Consider the following 14,494-nt stretch of genomic DNA (forward strand, 5'->3'; position numbering starts at 1 on the left):
TAAATTGGGTGCCCAGCACACATCTTTGAAGCCGATTTGGCTCCATGGCTCCAGAGGAACAATGACGGACGTGGAGAAATGTTTGTGGAGCAGCCTCTACGTAGGACGAATCGGCAACCAACACAGAGCTCGATTCACATAAGGTTATGCGCTTACTAAAGGGCAGTTTGTTTCAATATTAAACTTACCACAGCTTAGTGCTGAGTATAAATCTGGTAGCGTACCCACCCAACAGACGGATAAAGCCAATCATCATTACAGCACAGCTTAGTGCTGAGTATAAACCTATTAGCGTACCCACCCAACAGACGGATAGAGCCAATCATTATTACACTGGTTGTCCGACGCCCACTTCGTTCAAACAATGTTTGTGGGGTTACGAAGTGCACATGCCCAGCCACAATTCTTGTATACTAGTCAATGTGATTTGCCAGAGGTTACGGGATGCGTCATTTAAAAATAATGTTTTAGTTGAGCGCACGCAGCAGCTCTGCGCGCGCAAGGAACTTGTGGAGGCACGAGAGCGCATGCGCAGTACGTAAGCCGCAGCCACGCGCTTTGCGTGCGCCCGCAAGTTTTGGATTCTTGCGTTGCTGGTTCTGCGGGCTTTACGGACCGTGCGCGAGGCCTCTCCCGTCCTATTTGCGGTCGCTCTCACCCGTGAACGCAAGGAACAAAGGAATGGCGTCTCCCCACAAACTGGTTTACGGCTTCTTCTGGCTAGGTTTACGTCTGGCGTTGGCCGACAATAGTTCGCCAATGTGGCGTTCAGTGGCGCTGCATGACACACATAGCGCGCATTTCGGCGCTACTGGTTTATCCACGCACCAACTTTTACGTGCGGTCAACTAAATCTCTTTCTTCGCGAGAACTTCACTGCGCGCGCTGTGCTTCCCCTACGTGCGCGCGCAACTCTCTGCGTACGCTCAGCTAAAACTGTATAATAGTGGTCAATTCACCAATTAGTACTCCGCTGCGGTGTCAGAATAAGCATTCAAGGTTACCACATAAGCAATAAGGTATGTTATTCAGGGGCGATGACATCATGCGTTAGAGGCTCATGATAGATTCTTCCAATCAGATTCACTCGGAAAGTGCTAGTCCAACTTAAAAGAACAATTCATCTGTGGAACCTTATTAATTTTTTCCTTCACAAGTCACAAGGAGTGCATAGGTGTCCTCGAGTTTTTATTCTTTTTCTCCTTTCAATACGCCACACGCAAACCATAAAGATGTAAAGCGGTGGGTTATGACATACTTAAAAATTTTTCTTTGGTTGATTTGGAAATGCGTCCTGCGTAACGTTAACCAAATCGAGCAGCCTTTACAAAAAGAGTTACGCATTTCATTTTTCTAGGGGCTCTTCAGCCACTGTGACTGGATATGTAACTGAAGAATCGAGGTAATGAAAACGCCATCTCATTGTGTTACCTTGACAGACACAAAAGAACGACTTAAGACGCATTGTTCTATTGCGTAACAATGTGGTTGCCAACCCATTAGCCAGAAAATAACAACAGGTATTTACTCTTTTAAAAGAGGAATGTTACATTAGGTTTTCTGAGCAGGAGAAATATCTGTCTGCTCGTATAATCCAGACACGAACATCCCAGATTTTTCTCGACTATTTAAAGGGTGTCTGCGCATTCTTCTCGGATTAGGTTTTATGCTGTGCCTGTTCATTACATATATGCCTCACAATTGATAAACGCTGTATTTTTGTGGGGCATATATTTAGCTTCGCAAATTAGATTACAGAACGTTTGCTACTTCACTGAGAATATGATGAGCATTATCATAGCATAAATAGATGAGAAAATACCGCCATTGTATTTCTATTATTTCGATAATAGGCGCGGAAGACCTATGGTGTACGCGTTTCTACGTTTTTGAAACACATGCGGAAGAAGACATTTTTCTACTAGATGCCATTTTCAACTTTACGCATCGCACTGGAAAGAAACAGCTCTCATCCTACAATAAATGCTGTGCTCATTGAATAGATGCAGAAAATTTACAATACTCAGCAAATACTCTAATGCGTGACGGAATACCCGAGAAATGGTATATTAAAACAATGAATCAAAAGATAAACTACAAACGCGAGTTAGAGTTTTCCAAGACAGAATTCTTCTTGCATGCCTAAGAAAACGTTTACAAAGGATGAACCTATCCTAATTTTTCGCATGGTTTGTCATCTGGTGAACAAGAAGATATTTTGCGTGGCTAGTATATTCTGGGCTAACGTAAGGACGTCACGTTTACCCAAGAGAATATTTTGCGGCATGTTCAGTTTCGTTTCGCAAGGCCAAAAAAAAATGCAATCTGGTTGAGAACTCTTCCCTCGTATAGCCTGCAAAACCAGCTCGTTACTGGACTCAACAAGTTGTGCGGCGAAAAATACTTGGTAAAAACCGCAGTCCTCATTTCTAAGACCTCGTTACCAGTAAGATGCGCCATTGGTTATATAGAATCCGTTCGAATACTTTATATAAGGTGATTTTAACTCCAGAGAATTCGGAGGTGCGCTTCTGAAGGGCTAGCGTGAAAAATTTCTCACCCCTCATGTAAATTTCGCAGTAACTAAAGTAGTTACATAAAGTTAAAGGGAAAAATGTGCAGTGAATTACTCAGTAACACAAAAAATTCCAACCAGAACCGACTACTTTGAATTTATCTAATTTTTTAATTAAACCTATTCCGCGTATACCCAGTATAACTATAGCGCTAAAAGGCGCGCTAAGCGGTTGCTGGAAAATAATACAATGCGTAGACCAAGGCATTGATTGAAACTGCTTATTTAAATTTGTATTTAGCTTTCTTTTTTATGTAATGATAGTAACAAAAATTATTTTGCAAGCCCCGTTCGAGTGGGGCCGACACTACTTTAAATAAAACCAGAACAATTTTCAATGAGGTTTCATTGCCTAAATGCGCTCTCAGGGAACTTTCCAATCTATTCGTAATTTCAAAACTAAATTTTTGGTGTCCTTTTGGTGTGTAATGTTTTTTATATGGCCAGCAAATTGGGTTTCTAGATACCAAAAATCTCAATATATCTCAACCTCAAAATCTCAATCTCAACACAATATATATTAGTTCAGACTTGACTTTACAGTATTATTTCTTTCTTTGCTTGTTTTGCTGGTATTTAGGGATGTAGAAGGGATAAGAACTTATTCTCAAACTTGATCCACAAATCGTTTACCTTGCCATTTTCTGAAAGGCTTCCAAACACAGGAAAGTGGCATCTATCATTGTGTGCTATGCCTGTATAGTCACACCTTTAAAGTGAACAATCCTGTCTGGTTGCACTAACTTTGAATTTTTTCAATCTTTATTTTTTTGTTGTATAATAATTTCTGCCATTTTAATTGTGCGGAACAAAATGTGTATGTTGATTATAAGAGCCTAAATGCTTTTAATTACTATTCATCAGACGACCATGTACAACTTCTTGTTTAGTAGGGCGCTCTGCACTCTACCTGGAGGTTTGTTTATTCCGAGCAGATTGGCAAGCGGACAGCAGGTCTCGTTTTTTTGCAGTGGACTCACCTAGCATCGATTTTGCGCGGTTGGCATTACCACGTAAATTACGACCATGGCTGTAGGCGCTTACAGATCATAGTGGAAGAAATACAGCCCACTCACGGCAATGGTCGAATAAAGCCTCGTATGGGCACCTTAATAGGTTTCGAGAAGATTAAGTGCTGTTTTAACACTTTCGCAAACAAAGAAAACAATAATTTACTACAAACAACGGCCGCTGTGAAAGGCCCAACGATTTCCTTTTCTTTAGATGTTTTCTCGCAAGTACCCCCTATGTTCGCACTTCCTCACGGCCATAGAAGACGTAGTTTGGGAGAAACTACAGACCCGCATTATGAGCTCCTTTCGAGAGAGACAGACTGACTCAAGTCCGAGAAGTGCAACCAATCATTTGGAAGGGGGGGGGGGTCGTAACTGAGCCCAAAACAGCGCATGAAAACGTCCACAGAAAAGTTCTTTTTGATGTCGTTTCCCGCTCCCAGGGGCCGTCAGTGCCATTGCTCGACACCTTCACCAGATCCCCGTGGCCCCTCACATTTCCGTCGTCTTGCTCTTCCGGCTTTCTTACCGCAATCAATACCTCGGAGGAAAAACGGCAAGCCAGCCCATTTCCTCTGATCGATTCCGACCCCCTTCCGCATGGGTCCCCATTTCTTCCCAGCTCGTTGTGCAGCCACCAGCGAGAACCCGCGGCGGACAGCTATTGAACAACGTCTGGATGGTTGGCAGGCTGGGTGACGCCCGCAGAAGTCTTTGCCGTGCATTGAAAGAAAACCACCTTAAGGACGCGGACTTCCGTATCTATTTTTGGTGCTTTCTGGAAGCGCTGCAAAGCCACTGCTGGCCTTCCGAAAGCGTTATTTTAAACTCGACCTGTCATCTTCTTCCTGACAAGAAGGACGCCACTGCACAAATATAGGAAGATCGATTTTTTAGGGATATACTTTTCTGTCGAATATTATTCGCCATTTGCACGCAGTTGAAGGAAATACCAAATAAGCTTTATTAATGTTGCCTTTTTAAAACTCTGGACTATCTTTATTGTTTTCTTGTCCGAATTCTGTTTCCATGTTTAGCTCATTTGATTTTAAAGTGAGTACCCTTTTACATACGTACATCGTTATTCTCTTTTTTTTCGTTTATCATCCTTCTGGTCTTCCTTCAGAAAATTACTGTACATGGTTAGCTTCGTTTTTTAAAAAAACTGGGTCAATTTTTTCACATACACTTAAATATTCATGGCTGATTTTTGTTACTTACAACCTTTGTTTTTTATCGCAAACGTAATTATCTAAAATTGTTTCGCGATTAGATGCGCAACTGTGTACCTTCTAATGCATAGCTGAAAGTCTTTCTGTCGTTTTTCTACCCCATAACTCTATGCCTTTAAATGAAAGAATGAATCTCGGCTCCTTGCCCCTTTTAGGTAAACATTTTGTATCTTTTATTGCCCAGTATAAATAAGTCTTAACTTCCTCTTTTGATTTTAATTCTCAGCCCCGTTTTGTAGTAAAAAGAAATTTTGCATGCGCACTGTAGACAACAAGGCTGCTGCCAGAAATGCGTTTACTCTGCAATGTTAAATTCGCAAACCCAAGCTCTATGCAAATGTGTTTTTCTTCAATATCGTATGTGTTGGGGGCGTACGCTTTACAAGAATAGCTTATCGGGAGGATATGTTACCCCATATACTAAAGAATGTAGGCCTCAAATACCCTAATAAAGTGCAGTTCACGCATGACAACCTCGGTAAAAGCTGAAAGTCCGATCGTATATATATTGCTTAATCTTAACCACCGACAACAGTCTACTTTAATTGCGCAATTTGAGGTACTTAGGATTGGCGAGTAAATAGAATCAAACCTCCTCCGTCGATGACAAAGGTCAAGGCACGAGTGTATATAAAATTAATAAATACATATTACAACAACAAATACAATCAAAAAACGCAAGTAATGGTAAAGAAACATTTATTGCTGGTGATCTAAAGGAGCACGAAAAGTTTTTTTACATTGTTATTGATGTACGCAATTAAATCTTGCTGCTACCTTGGCCTAGCTTATTTTCACTGTCTTAGTGGCCTTTTTTTGTAATATGCTCTGTTTATATACATCACACCGTGGAGACAGAGAGGGAAATTGTCAAAACAAGACATTTCTACACTGCTAAGTGATAGCAGCCCTAGCTTTGATGATGAGTATTTATCCAGGGTTTCGCGAGCTACCTTTGTAGTTCTTATCGAAGGGAGAAAAACGACACTAAAGGGGATTTATTGTGTGCGCCATTAAAAATCAACTAAATACTAACGGCAACGCTTTCCAAGTTTTAACCCCATAAATATTCAATGTAATATTTTTGTTTAATGTACAATAGCCTTTTTTGTAGCGAACGCCAACTAGAACTTGCCTAAAAAACGCCTCACCTCTGGGGAACTTTCCTTGATGCCCTGTAGCAAGTACGGTGTATTTGTATGTGGACGCTGCCCAGTCTTCTGCTCCGGATGTAACCCATTTCTCGGTAGGCCGGCGAGTTGCACGTGCTTGAACGACATGTTTAAAACTGTGGTTTGGTTGATTCCTCTGTCATAGGAATCGGTAAAATAAGAAAGTGAAATCTGCAACCACATCTGCAGCGAACGCAGCATGATTTGCGGGTCGGCGGCTCTCTTGTGGGTGAGGTTGGCGAGCGACGTCCTGCTGGCGGCTCGCTTTGGCAAAGGTGCGGCCATTTTCTCCTCTTTGGCGTGTACGGCAGGCGGTTGCGTTGCGATTATCCTACCTTGTGGAACGCAAGAGACAGAGTTCATGGTTTGCATAGTGAACGCATGCATGCGTTCCGCTTCCCGCTGGCGTGTCTCTCGTCACACTAAAGCAGTCACGAACGGGACATTCACCAGTCAGACTCGTTGCTTTTTATTGAGGCTTAATGAAAGGTTTCTTACAAAGGGCCATCACAGCCAAAGCACTAAGCAATGAAGCGTGTCTCAATTCACACGCGTCCCCCGTACACGAAGGCGCTGTCGTAGAAGCGCTGTCGACACTCAATAGCGTCATGATGCGCTACTTCTCTCCGACTCTCCTAGACGGCAGCACCCCCTGAATGAGCCATAATGATGGATATAAGGCGCATTCGTAGGGCTGTTTACATCTGAGTTGATAGCAAGTTGGCAGAGCGCATCTTGCGGCGAGACAGTTCGTGGGCTTGAATCCGAGAACCGCCGCGCCGATCGAAGTTTTCCTGGCGACGTGATTTCGGTGACGAATTTGACGTCGGTGAGATCTTTGAATACCCTGGCATAAAATACTTTCGTGTTCAAATTTATCTCCTATCCAGGCTGTGAAGGGGGTTTTACTGCGAAGCTGTGAACGACACCCCCAACGATTACCCATGCAGCGTCAGTTGAATTCACACACGTGGCATTTCCTCACTGCTCCCGCCCAACACGCTCTCGCCTTGCTGTCGCACTCCTACCCTAATAAACTAAACGGATGCGTATATAGTACAATTTAAATATCCCGCCTTCGCAGTGCAAGCACGTCACTGCCTGAACAGTGCGAGTGAAAGTTCTGCTCTTTTTTTGCTTGCTTGCATGTCACACGTGCTTGCGCCTTACTGCGCAGTTTGGAACTCGTCGTTTCTGGCGGCCACTTTTAGCGTGTTTTTAAGGATGACGAGGAGGGCGAAACACGCGTATTTGGCGTCAACTCTGTCACTGGTTCACCCTAACTTGTGTTCAATGCGCCTCCCCAAAACATCACCCTCACCCTTCGCAAAAGCTGAATACAAAGCACCGTCTCCTTCCTCGGTCTCTTTATGTGGCCATTGCTTCGCCGGAAAGACGGCGGCCTCTGGCTCCTCTTCTCTATGCTACCCAAGGTTCAATCCCTGGCTTTGCTGCAGGTGGTTTATGTAGCCAGAAGTGCAGCCAGAAGCCAGGGGTAGCATGGTATGCTTGTGTGCATAGCCAGTAGTAGTAGCCCGGGAGTTTTCTGATGACGCGGGCACGAAACTTTCCTTGGCTGGTTAGAGGTATGCTGCTTCGCAGTAAAAATAAAGCATTTCAACTCACCGTGAAGGCTGTTACGTGTGAAGCAGAACATCGCCCATAAACTGTGTGGCCCTGTCATGACAAGTTTCCGTATTAACCTCGCGCTGGTACCGAAAGTAGCAAAGAAAGCACACTGCAGTCGCTTGACTATAGTATGTCAGAGCCTGCACAGACATACACCCGCCGCGGAGCATAGGGGAAACGCCTTTGTCTGAAGCTTTTGGACTTGCGGTGAACGGGAACCTCAACCTCAGGGCGATACCTGTAACAAAGAGTCGGATAAAAGCGTGGTGAAGCAAAGTAGGAAAAAGGTGAGCTAAGTAGTAGTACTCAAACTGATGAGAAGTTAGAACTGCGGGGGAGAAAAAAGAGAAGGAGCGATGAGAGTTCCAATCATAGTACGGCTGAGGGGGAGGATGGGAGAGGCAAATCTATTAGGTTTGCTGAGGGTACGGTAGTAACAGGACTAAAACAGGCAAGTCCATTGCTGACAACCAATTTGCCGGTACAAAGGGAGGGCCTCTAAACACCATCGTAACAACCATCATGAGTATTTTTATTTATTTATTTATTTATTTATTTATTTATTTATTTATTTATTTATTTATTTATTTATTTATTTATTTATTATTTTATTTATTTATTTATTTGTTTGTTTAATATTTTACTTATTTGGGGGATTGTGCGTTTATTCATTTTTTTCCTTAGTTTATGTTATTGTGTACTTATAGGCAGCCCAGCGCCGGACGTCTCCGTAGCGACGGCGCAGCGCAAAAGGTCATCCCCAACATTTTGCACATGAGAAACTTGCGTCTGTGTGACCCGATGGAATGGACATCGCCTTTGTAACCCAAGGGACAGAGGTTCGATGCCGTCTAGGGGAAACTGTGATCTTTCAGAACCCTCTTTTAAGTCAGGTGAGTTTGCGTTACGCATATTGTCCGTGGGACAGATACCATGACCTCGGTGGGGCTAACGGCCACAACCCGGGCTCTTAACATGCTTCGCAGAAAGGAGGAACGACGCATGTGCTCACGTGCCTGGAAACGTTGCGGAACTGCTCACTTCTACAGCCCGCTTTTTCGGACCGATACCAAAGTAGCCTCCTCTCATCTTGAAAATGGCATGTTAAACACTGCGTTACAGAGGCCGGCTCTGTTCGTTACGTCTGGGGTGGCGTCCGCACGTTTGGTGTGGACACTGCAGTCCTTCCACAAGGTGCTTGGCGCAAGGTGAATGGGCAAGTTTAATGGGGTGCCGCTGGTGTAGTCACCTTCGCTTCTAGTTTATAGATGGGCTTTTCTTTGTACCCTAAAGGCGTCAGGATGCTGTGCGTACTGAAGGGAGATTGGGCGAGCAAATTCGCCTCAATTAACAGGCACTCCGAACAGGCGCACAATTGCTGTTGCGTGGGGCCGTGTCTTGTACGCAGATCGTTTTACTATTAAAGTGCTGGAATTCCCAATAATAACAGCCGTTAATTCATAAAGATGAGTAGGGGGCTGTACAGAATCCTTGACAGGAAGATGTCACCATAACCGCAAAGGAAAAGGTAGTGGGGAAAATGTTTGCCTTCAGCGAAGGACTGAACAGGTTATTGCGGCTATCCTGAAGTCTAAAATGTGTGGCCGCATGTCTATTATCCAGTGGGCTTAATTATGCATTTTCCTTCGCTCACAATTGGATGAATGTAAGAACCGGTTCAGAAAGGCAGTAAATCGGCGCTGGTGTAGCACTGGTGCAGTCCTACTACAAAGACCTAGGCAAGCATCATTTGTCCGCTCCAAGCTATACACACCTACACGATAAGCTTGCTTCTGACGTGGACGCAATAAATGCACCAAAACTGCTGAGGCGAAAACACAAATTGCTCTTTCTTTCATTGAAGGTTATCACCACGCTTGCACAAATCACTCTATAAACCAATTTTTCCGTCTCTTTCTTCTCAAATTGTTCAGTATCTGCGCTTTTTTGAAAATATTTTTGAAAGTTTGTCGACAACCTTTTCCGAACAATGCGGATTCACGAAGAATAATATGGAGCGCGGAAAGTATCGTCCTTCTCTTAAGTAATCCCGAAATTAACCACAATCCAATATTTCTGAAAAGTAAATTAGGTTTACAAGTGAATATATTGCTTTTCAGATTGGTTGTTTAACTTCATATCTCCACTGTCTAGCAGAATTGTGTTGTACTAACCGCTGACTGCGTAGCAGTCGATTCTTCGAAAAAGCGTTCTAAATTTTCATAAGTATCAATAAAATCCTACAATGGTCATTACGCAATAAAAGGCCACAACGGCATTCTCATTTCTTACTAGGCGGGCTATTTTTTTTTCATTACTATATTAAAAATATCTCTTTGTAGAAGACGGTGGTCTCAATTGGACAAATTAAACCCCAAAACTTTGGTCTGTTTGTCTGATTGATTGATTGAATAATTCATTGCTTGATTTGATTGATTGATTGACTGTTTGATTGATTGATTGATTGATTGATTGATTGATTGATTGATTGATTGATTGATTGATTGATTGATTGATTGATTGATTGATTGATTGATTGATTGATTGATTGATTGATTGATTGACTGACTGACTGATTGGTTGATCAATCGATTGATCGCAGGGCTTAACACGCCCACGCAACGCAGGAGACGAGGCGCGCCATATTAGAGGGCTCTGGATTAATTTTGACCACCTGGGGATTTTTAATGTGCGCCGCAATCTCGAACACACGGGCGTTGTTGTTTCTCGCCTCCAGCAGAAAAGCGGCCGCCGGAACAGGGAAGCGAACCCGGCAACTCACGCTCAGCAGCGCAACGCCTTAGCCATTGCGGCGAGTTGGTCTGTCATTCTGTTTGTCTGTCAGTGTGTCTGTCATTGTGGCTGTCTGTTTGTCTGTCCGGTAATTCAGCCTTCCTCGCAAAATTTTATGAACTGTTAAAAAATTGCCAGAGTATTTGCGAAATAATAAATCTGGCAAAATATTTCATACCCTGTTGTCAAATGTCATACTTATCAACATTTTATCACAGCTATTGTTTTTCGGTGGTATCATGGGTATTAGTCGGTTCCTTGCTGCGTTTCGTCTGTTCCTATGGTCTATGGGGTTGGCCGTGTGCTTGCGTGCGCGCTCAGTATGTCTGCCTGGTAGTGAAGTACCTGTATTACTTGTAGCCAGGCGTAAGGGACGCCGAAAGTTGGATTTGGTATTTAATGTCTCGCCTTGTGACTTGGTTATGGTATATGATGATTTAGATTCCTTTGAAAAGATCTTCGTACATAACGCTCATGTACTTTAAATTTAAACGTGCGAAATATCGAGTCTTGAATCTGAGGACATCGTTGTTTGTTGTCTATATTGCGTGGTGGATGGCTTCGGAAGTTGTAGCTGGTAATAATGATCTTTCCATCTAGCTATCAGAAGGTGATGGGGGAGATACGTTCATTGGTGCTGGCGTTTCTGTAATTAGCCCATTCTGCTTCTTGCGTTAGTCAGAACTGCCAGGTGGGGCTTGCTCTCTCTCTTCGATGTCTTTACTCATACTGCGGAACAAACAGCCCGAGAAAATGTACTCTCCAAGCCCTTCGAAACGACGGTAAAAATAATAGAGCAAAAACTTTGAAAGTAAGCCCGCCCTTATTGAAACACAATACTGCAAACACGGCGTCCGTAAAAAGTGGAACCTGTGATTCCAAACAAATAGCGAGAAGCATTCAGGTTTGCTAAATGAGAATTGCGTTCCACTTCACGCTTATAAATGATTTGTGTCTTCAACTTTTTCCTGTTGCAAAGTTTGTTCTTTTTTGTGAGAAGAATTCGAAAGTGTTTCGGGCCCAGAATTCGGGAACGTTACAATTTTTCAAGTATAATAATGTGACCCTATCCGTTTGGAACCAAAACTTTGACACCAAATTTTTTTATTCGGGCTGCATTCCTACACTGATGTAATGCGTCCGCGCCCTATGACAAGGCAGACATGAAAGTTATGAATTTACGGAAGGCTTCAGCTTTGCTTCACTTCCGGTTTTAGTGACTATTTAACAACCGCCGCGATGGGATTCTCGCAACCTTCTTCCTGCCGAACGCTAATATCAATGCGCAGTTTGTTCTAAAACATTTTTACGATGCCGGTCATATTGGAGGAAATAATGCGGAAGAGCAATGTTTTGAGTCATTTGAAGACCGGGAATATAGGTTTCGATAACCCACCGCTGCCCGTAATACACGAAGGAACTTGGGTACAGAAATATTATATGGAGACGAAACCAGGGGAGCCCGCCGGTGGTCGCTTTGCATCGCACCTGCTAAAAAGGGATACTCAATTAGCAGTGCACATTCGTTTTGTTGGGCAAGCCGGCACCGCCCGTGAATCCTCGTGCACCCCCAAGCCTACCATCTACGTATTTACTGCAATCATGACAACTGAGTGCATTTTTTTGTCGAAATTTACATAACCTATAAAATTGATTATAGATAACTCACACAATTTATTATTAAGAATAGAGTCTGGTTCAGTGCAACGTGGCCTAAATGTATTTTTGCCGTCTGTATGTTACCTTCTCTTGTAAACTCCAGTAAATGATCTCTGAGCACACTAAGAAGTGCTAAATGTTGTAGTGTTTGCTTTTATTTGTGTTTTGTGCTCCCTAGGTGACGTAAGTAAATATCCCAATCGCGCAATGTTTATTTTATTATAATTTTCAAAAATGTCATGTTTCTATGAATAGTAGACTTTATTCAGAAAAAAAACTAGCTTGCCTATTGTGGAAAAGCTTTCACGAATTTGTGTTGCTTTCGCTTAGTTTCATCAACTCTACTGCTGTCTTATCTGGCTCGTGTGTTCTTTATTTATGTACATTTTCTACATAGCGAATAAATTGTGAATGCAAGGCTTCTGTTTTGTGCGTCATCACGGTGCGTGCATTTCTATTACGGACTATGAATATCACTATAGGTTTAATCGTAACACAACAAGAGACGCGAATAATAAAGAGGATGAATAACTTATACAAATAACATGGCCGGTTTTATTGACAACTTAGGTTTACCTAAAGAAAAAAACAAATACTTGGTATTATATAAATTTCCGGTGACATGCCGGTGATAAAATGTACTAAGTTCATCCGTAGAGGCATCGTTCTTTATCAAACAGGGCGTATTGCTTATTGCTAGTACAAAATGTGGGCAGCTAACACCTACATACGAAACCTTCCTGACCGGTTATACTTCAAAAATTGGGTTCTCAGGTGCATGGCTCCAACGAGACCAAAAACGTTTCCCCACCGACGGGGCATGCAAACGCAAATACTCTACCGCAAACCCCATGGGTTTGGTTAATAAATCTGTCTAGTACCCTGTACACTCCCTTATAGACGCATGCATTTACAGATGGCTCGGGAAGTGTACGTTGAAGACGCGTGCCCTACTCAACCCAAACAACGGGTTTTTATGAAAACGGCATGCATAAGTTTTCTTTACGCGGGAATAAAGAAATCACAACAAAAACAACTATCTCGAGTTATTTGTTACTAATTTACGGCATTCATAGCGAAAATACGAGTTACAATCTAGTGTGCAGCGGCGTCCGTGTCGCAAGAGCACTCACCACCTGTTTGTCAAAGGCGGTTATGCGCCGTCTGCGGACTCGTCGTCCCCTGTAAAAGACAATTGTATTTTCGGTTGTAGTTCATAAAAATATTATTTACATTCCTTTCGCACCACGCCACGGTACTTAAGGTGCATTATTCCATCCTGATGACCAAAAGAGCTTTTTGCGGGCTCGTATTCCCGCGTTTTGTGCTGACTCTCGTTCCACATTCTTGAGCGTGTCATCACTGTAGCGTGATACCTTCATCAGACTGCAAGAATCTCTTCGCTTTGGAACTTCATAGGTTTTACTTAAAAATCGCAGGAAGGCTTTCCCTATGCCCTCCCGGTGGAATAAATGCAGCAGAGATGCTAAGTTTAGGTGCGGAAGACACCTTTATTATTTCTGCAAATAACCCTCAATGCAACGCCACTTGCGCACGCTCTGAAAAAAGTTAACGTCCACCGAAATGTATGCCCTAATGTATCCAAGTGCCTCTCTAATAAATCGAAAGTGTGCTTGAAGGGCGTGTTGCAACCCAAAACTTTCAATATACATCTGAGGAAAAAATTAATGGGAGACTTTACCACTACAAGGAGGCCACGAACCGCTGCTTTAGGATAGTATGGCATGTTATCGGAGGTTTGTTGGAATAAAGTCTTTTCACGGCAATTAGTGTATACAATTGTAAGGGCACCACGTGCACGCGCCTAAGAGTGGGGGAGACACCGTGTAATATCGTTGACCCATCCGTCAACCACAAATGGCGTTGATCCTTGAAGAGTCGTTTGAGAGCCACAAAAGTGTGCACTTAAAAGAGTTCCTTCGAAAATGGGGTGACTTTCTGCCGTCGTAGTACTTCGTCGGGAATATTTTTTGTAGAATAACTTAGGATCGGCAGCTGTTGAACTTTCTATATTTGCCGCCAAGACTGTGATCTCATCACCCGCTTTTGTGAACGAACTCGTCCTGTTTACCTTTCTGGTTGCCTCTGAACCGGCTCTGTGGACTTCACCCTCTTAAGCTCATTGTGCTGAATCGCCAAATCCAGAAGCCTCCTGTTCAACCCCGTCGATGCCTTTTGCCGGTTTCCGCACTGTTATTTGATATTCTAGAAGCGCAGGCATTGCCCTTTCTCGAACACTCCTCTGAACCACCTACCCCGCTTCTGCGTTCCTGTTCCTGTGCTTGATATGAAGATTTCTCTCACAATGACCACAAGCTCAACGTATTTGTGCTACCATTTTTCTTTAGCTGCCAACACGCGTGCTTAAAAAAGATGTAAGCCTTGTTTCCTAAATGAAAT

The sequence above is a fragment of the Haemaphysalis longicornis genome, unplaced genomic scaffold (assembly GCF_048455015.1).
Source record: "Haemaphysalis longicornis isolate Haplotype H1 unplaced genomic scaffold, Haemaphysalis longicornis Haplotype H1 scaffold_6, whole genome shotgun sequence".
In the NCBI taxonomy this organism is placed as follows: Eukaryota; Metazoa; Arthropoda; class Arachnida; order Ixodida; family Ixodidae; genus Haemaphysalis; species Haemaphysalis longicornis.